At 37.6% G+C, this 7475-nt stretch overlaps 1 pseudogene; it reads left to right on the top strand.

Moving 5' to 3' along the window:
* Positions 1-261: 261 nt before the first annotated feature.
* On the top strand, positions 262-6632 carry LOC137985255 (cathepsin L-like; annotated as a pseudogene).
* The last annotated feature ends 843 nt before the right edge of the window (positions 6633-7475 follow it).

Raw genomic sequence — 7475 nt, forward strand, 5'->3', positions numbered from 1 at the left:
AATTTGAAGTAGCTTTATTTCAATAGTAGGTCCACGTCTGGTCTAAAGTTGCCCATTTTTCTGACCTGCTTTAAAACCTATTCACCCCTAAACCGGCCGAAACCGACCATACTTAGTATTTTACTCCGTCTAACACCAAATTATTTTACTCTGTCTACGCCAGACGATTTTACTCGTCCATGGGGAACCCCCACGAGTCGATAAGAATGATTCAATGTAAGGTGATCGTCAACGGAAAACTAATTTCCCCCTTCGATGACCATCGTTCCCAGTCCTAGCTCTCGCTTCATAGTCGCCGGCATGACCGTCACATGACACTCCGGCCCGCGTAAACAAACGAAGAGGAAGGAAAACGAACTGGAGAAGGCACATCAAGCCCGGAGAAATACATAATTTAATTGCGTCAAAAGGTAAATAACCCTGCCTGTTCCTCGTTTCAATCGACATTTCAGCGTAAATCTGAAACAATACGTGATAACAGAAAAAGCCGGCTTGCGTTGTGACGTCTTATGCAAAGTCACGAGACCGGTATAGAATGCACAGTCACGAATTTCACTTAGAGTTTATTGTTATTAATCCTTCTTTTAGTCTACTCTCCGTGGAATTGACGTGTTTAATTGAGTTTGTTAGATTTGAGTGATACAGCGTAGTCATTTGATTCTTTGGCTGGACTCCGCATTTTTCTGGTTTGTGAATCATATACTTTTAGCTAAAGATAAGCTCGATCCATTGTGTTTTGTTTTGAAACGAACTGATATCCGAAGGGTCATAGTTTTCTCTTCAAGTGAGACCGGCGAGTTTTTGATGTGCTTTGCTCATTTAAGATCAGTTGTGAGTATGGATGCAAAGTGCTGTAGACGGATAGTGTATTGAATATTTTACACAGCAGCCAACCAAGGCTGAATAAATTATTGCATAAGATTTTCAGTGCTAAATCATATAAGCTTAATTAATAGAATATCTTATAAAACTAATATATACTTAAAACTTTTGATGGTAAAACCCCATAGAAGTCCAAGAATAAATCGATTTTGAAGGGTTTCGTTTTCTTGATCTGAAATCAAGTGGAGCAAGGCATATGTGAGTGGTGCCTCTGAAATTTTCTGCATACCAGAACAAGATGCCTGGGGCGGTCATACAGGATTTATGGAAAGATGAATAGCCACCCACAGTTATAATCTGTTTTGAGTTGTAAAATTCAAATGTATTAAATCGCTAGAAAATCATTGGAAACAGCATGTGTTACTTGTACTGGCTCCAAAAACTATTGAATTTAAAGGATTCAAAGCCTTCAAAATTCTCCGGTGTTGTTTGAAGCTGGAGAATATCATGTCATTTTAGAAATGTTATGTTCCTTTGTTTTTGTAAATAGAGATAGGCAAGCATTGAATAGTGTGCTACTATTCATTTGAGACCTTGGCTGTGGAATATATACGTTATGTAAATCTATCTGAGAGCATTACAAAGGCTATTTTCAAAATATCATTGTTCCTACAATTACAAGTTTCAGGAGAGTAACACTTTATTAGAGAAATGCCACTTTCAAACTTACATGTAAGATGTTCTTTTATTCTTTTTACAATAATGTAAATCAGGACTCTTCAGTATAGCCTTCCTCTCCAGCTGTAGCTCACAATGTCACCTTGTTGAGGTATTTTGAAGGTCAAGGTTTGGTCAAGGTTGACAGCCTTATCCCTTTATACCTCACGAAATAAGTGAGATTCAGGGTTCTCATTAGAATTTTTAACAGCCGTTGCTGTGCTATTTTCAGCCATGAAACTGTGACTGGTTGACAAACGGGTGTACTTGATGGGGACACTTTTAAACCTGTAACACTTACAAGTGACACCCGTGGCAGGTGTTATAGGTATAAACAGGTTCAATTGAGAACCGTAAGATTGATACTTCAAACATCTAGTTTTAAACTAAAACGTCCCTTGGGCTTTTGACCTTTAGGAATCATCTACTCAATTCATCTACTAAAGCTTACATGTACATGTATGTATTCTTGACATACATACATACATACATACATACAGGGGGGTTTTCAGGGCCAATGAACACAATTCCGACGGAACAGAACATTCAACATCAACTGTTAAGAATCCCAACTGGCCGAAGACAAGCTAGTTGGCTACATTGCAAGTGCAGCTGAGAAGTTGACCCATTGACTACGAAGAACAAATTCAACCTGTGGTCAGAAAATGTCTTGAACCCAGGATCCTCGGATCTCAAGGCAAGCACCCTAACCACTGGGCCTCACTGCCTCCTTGTAATATTAATCTCTCACATATTACAAATCATCTACTTCTTGAGAAAATTTTGTGTGTTAAAGTACATGTATTGGCTCTGATAGTGAAAAAACTCTCGGACCCTCATTGTTGCATTTTCTGTTGCAGTTTGACTCCTGATCATGATGGCTGGTCTAAATCTTGCATTAGTTATTGTCTTCTTTTCTGCGGCATTGTCAGATATGTTGATCAAAGACAATGAATGGTACATTTGGAAAAAATTCCACAACAAAAAGTATGAGTCAGATGATGAAGAAAGTTTACGGTACGCCATTTGGAATGACAACCTCAAGAAAATTGAGCGACACAATGCTGACAAGACCCAATCTTTTACAATGGCAATGAATCACTTAGGAGACATGGTATATATTCATTTTGTGAAGTTATTCAAAAATATTGTCAGACACAGAATTTTTAAATTATATTTTATCCTTATTATGATACAATTTTCATTTTTTGTATACGGGATGCCTTCATGCACAAAGATCATTAAGATACTTTTAATTAAAATCATTTCACAAGATTACATGAAACAACTTTTTTAAAAGTTTTTTTTGCTAGGGGTTACTGTAATATATTTTTCTACTGGATTTGATCCTTCAGTATAGTTGTACATAATCAGAAAAAGATTGTTTTGTTTGGTGCATTAGCAGGGACAATACTGTACCTAAAATTATCTGTTTGATTGAAATGAATGTATAATTATTTGAAGTGCAGGTTAGAGACAAATGAGCATAATTTGTCTCTTATAGGCAAAATTTTCAAGTTTCTATAAGACACAATAATATTACTTAAATGGTCCAGCTAGGTGCGAGGTTCACTTCTCTCATTTTTCTTATTTGCTTATACGTGTGAATGGGATGCAGGGTTGCATCCAGGTTTTACTGGGTAGGGGTCCTCTGGGCCCCTTTGCCAAATATTTAGGGGTCCATACCAGAATTTTGGGGGTCCTAAGTTATACCGACGCTAAAAATGAAAATACACCAACCATGATTCTCTCTTTGCTATGCCAATTCTAGATGGATCAATCAACGTTATGTGGAAAATTGCGCCATTGTTAATATAAATATAGCGAGCGCGTGGTTGCGCTTTCAATTTACGAATTTGCATATATTTCAAGCATGAAATTTGTGCATCCACAAAGACCCCTTCTTAGCATTTTAGGACGTCCAAATGCAAAATATTGCGTCCTAGGACGCAATGACGCGCTCTGGATGCAACGCTGGGGATGTGGGGGTGGGTACATTTACAACTGTTAAACTGTTATAATTTTTTTTAATTTCATCAATGGTCTTCAGACAAGCAAAGAGGTGCATTTGATCCTAAATGGGTACAACAGGCATATAAGGGACACCAAAACCCAGGAACCAGGTGGCTCTGCTTTCCTGCTACCAAGCAACGTTGTACTTCCAAAGAAAGTTGATTGGAGAACAAAAGGCTACGTCACACCAGTTAAGAACCAAGAGCAGTGTGGATCATGCTGGGCATTTAGTGCAGTAAGAGTTGGCACAATTTTGTGCATTTGTTTAAAATTAAGAGTAAAGGATTAGTATTAAAGGTACTGAAAAGGAAAGGGGTAAGATTGGAACCACACAGGAGGCAGAACGCAATGGCAATAAAGTATAGCTTTTGTTACTAATTTTAAATAGAACATTTGAGTATAATTTTAAATTTATTACAGATATTTTTATTTTGCAAATCCTTATACATTTTATTAGCAGCCTTTTGCATCTCTCTCATTGCATTCTCAGGTCAGATCACATTCACTTGCCCTTCGCTTGGGACATTCATTCTTTGAGACAGAACAAAAAGACATTCTCTTATTGGCATTTCTGACCTAGCTGTTGTATTTGCTGATTATGATAATAGAAAGACATTATTATTATTATCTCTCAGCCCTTGCCTTTTTTGTTCATTTTTTAATTGATTACACTTTTATTCTCAATGATTAAAATTCATCACTAAACTCATGATTAGAAAGGCACAGTCTAAATATTATCAAAAAGTGCAATGTAATATCAGTCAATCAGCCAGTCATTCACAGGGTCAGTACTTCTTCTACAGTGACAGGCATCTCGGTGTACTCTTGTATAAAAAGCAACAAAGTTATTAATGTTGCATTCAGCTTTTTCTTTTAATTGTTTTGAAAGGCCTTTCAGGTATTGAGAGAAATTAAAATCAAAATGTTTTGAAGAGCATACCAGCATTCTCATTTCACCCCTGCTTTTCTAAACGGCATATAGATACATGTAGTTATTATTGCTCTGTATACATGCCATTTCAATTTGAATGTCTTATTTGTGCTTTTATATTGATTTTCGTTTAGACGGGATCTCTTGAAGGTCAGCATTTCAAGAAAACTGGGAAACTTGTGTCCCTGAGTGAACAAAATCTTGTTGACTGCTCGGATAAGTTTGGAAACTTTGGCTGTGAGGGAGGATTGATGGACAATGCATTCCGCTATATCAAGGCAAACCATGGAATTGACACAGAAGCCAGTTACCCCTATGTTGGCATGGTTAGTGAAAAGATATTGTTAGTAAGTCCATCGGTTGTCGATCAGTCAGTCAGTTAGAGTCAACCGGCGAGTAATGTAGTTGGTCAGTCAATCAGTCAGTCGGTCAGCCAAGGAGTGAGCCATTCAGTTGGTCAGTGAGTCAGTCCATATTATTTGATGTGTCTTCCTGAAAAATGGTTTGAAAGATTAAATTTGTGATATTGAAATTGAAAGCAGAAAGTGCGTTGAAATGTTTCCTTCAATAAAAGTCTCTGTAACCCTAACCATTGAGTCGTAACTCCTCCCCCCCACCCCCTTAATTAATGGGTGAAGTCATCTGGCGAGTAAAATCTATTAGGGGTCAGTGGGTTGAGACATCATTATTCTCCGACCCACAAAAGAAGCCATCTTCCCCTTCTCTGTTTTCAGGATGAGAAGTGCCGCTTCAACAGGTCAGATGTGGGTGCAGATGATACTGGGTATGTCGATGTCAAATCAGGTGATGAAGATGCCTTGAAGATGGCTGTTGCTACCGTAGGTCCTATCTCTGTGGCTATTGATGCGGGGCACATGTCATTTCAGTTCTACAAATAAGGTGTCTACGTTGAACCAGAGTGCAGCACCACTCTGTTAGATCATGGTGTTTTAGCTGTTGGGTATGGCACTACGGAGAGTGATAAAGATTACTGGCTTGTTAAGAACAGGTACGAATTGTACACAGTACCAGCTATGAATGATAGTTCACATGAGACAACTCCAATGAAAACCGATTACCTCACTGAATGAGTTTTCAGTTTCACTCTTTTATAGAGCGTGACCAGCAGCCATATTGGATTAGTGGAACAAGAGAACGTATTTGCATAAAAATGGTGTTAAATTCCTGGAGGAGTAGTTTGGTACACCATCATGACTGCCATTTCTTTGTTTTGGAACACCAACATGGCCGCCGTGATGTCATGTGAAAATGCTCCATAGATTTGGCATTTCTTAATGTCGATTATAATCCAAGTTCTTTGCAACAGGCCAGACATTGAAAAATGCATGGGTTCTTTAACATCCCTGAGGGTCTGTGAGACAGGCCCTTGAGGGCGAAGGGTCTAATTGTTTTAGTATCACCCAACTAGTCGGACAGAAAAGGCAATAATAAAGTTCGCAAATGCAAGTTTAAGAAATATTTATTTGGGAATAAAACGAAAGAAAACGTTACGCTTTTTGCTACTCGAGGACTATCACTAATAGTCCTCTAGTAGCGTAGCCAATCAAAATGCAGGATTTGCATTAGTCCACTAAATGGTGATACTAAATGGGATTATGACTGTTTGTGTGTCTGTCTGTGTGTGTAAACTAGGAAAATATTGAGGAAAAAAGCAAGAAAAGGAAGAATTCTAAGCAGATGCCTATTTCAGTCGAAATTTGAAATGACTCTTGACTGAATTAATTTTTAGGTGTGGCGTGCCATTTCTTAACCCACATTGTAACGAATTCGTGATCGTTATTTTTTTATCTGTGCTACACAGATGCTTAATTGTGCCAAGATCTGATAGTGTATTTTTTTTTCTTTTGTCATTTTAGTTGGGGAACAAGCTGGGGTATGGAAGGTTACATCAAGATGGCAAGAAACAGAGACAACATGTGTGGTATTGCCACAAATGCAAGCTATCCTTTGGTTTAAGAGAAAGCAAATGGGAAACTAATTTTTTAAAAGAAATTCCATGAGAACTTGTTTCCACTCTGTAGATTATTGTCCATTTTAAGTTTTTTTTTTCGTTGATCAATTTTAGCTTTGCAATGAATATGACTGTTTTTCGTGATGGTCCTAAAAGGTGCAGGATGGGAAGGGAAGGGTGGGTGTGGGGGGGGGGGGGGGGGGTAGAGGGAGGGTGTGATTGCTAATCAATTTCCCAACTATTGTTTCTTGTTGCAAAGGTTAATTGTCCAGTCATTAAATCCCACTAGGTATGCTAACATTGCAGCCATCTTATTTTCATTTTGGACATTTTTTCCCATCTTAATGGCAGTCTCATTATCCTACATCCTACATGTACAGCTCAGCTCATTTTCCTGGAGAAAAATACATTCTTTCCCAGTTTACCCTTTTAAGTATTCCCTATTGATACAATAAAAATTGAAGGTACAAAGCAAAACCCCCCCAAGGGACTTTCAGATGCATGTTTGGTTGCTTCAAAATTATTATTGAAATCGGTTTTGCAAGTTTTGAGATTTGGCCTTTGTCATGTTGAAGGAAGGAAATATCAAAAGTTGCCTTAATCTTTTATAAATGGATTAAAATACAAAGACTGATGATTTGTCTGTTTTTCATTTCATGGCCTGAACACTAAAGCTGGACAATTTTATTGAAGTTGATACTGTAGAAATTGGACACACCATTTTGCAAAATGACTAAAGTCCTTTGAGCTGTTTTTGCCTGAGGGCCTTCAATTTTATTATTGTTTGTGTGATTTTACATTCCCGTACATGGGGAAAGGTTATTGCTCGCTAATATTCTGCAGAAAGGAAACATTGCTTATGAAATTTCTTTGAGTGACTAAAGCAACTCAATGGTTTTTTTATATCAGTTAGTTATCAAGCCAATATATATATAGATAGATGTAGATGCAAGCTTGGGCAGGTTAAAGCTAAGCAAAGAACAATCATTGTTAACGCTAACCCTTGTTAAATAATTTTAA

Source organism: Montipora foliosa, chromosome 14 (genome assembly GCF_036669935.1).
Source record: "Montipora foliosa isolate CH-2021 chromosome 14, ASM3666993v2, whole genome shotgun sequence".
Lineage (NCBI taxonomy): Eukaryota > Metazoa > Cnidaria > Anthozoa > Scleractinia > Acroporidae > Montipora > Montipora foliosa.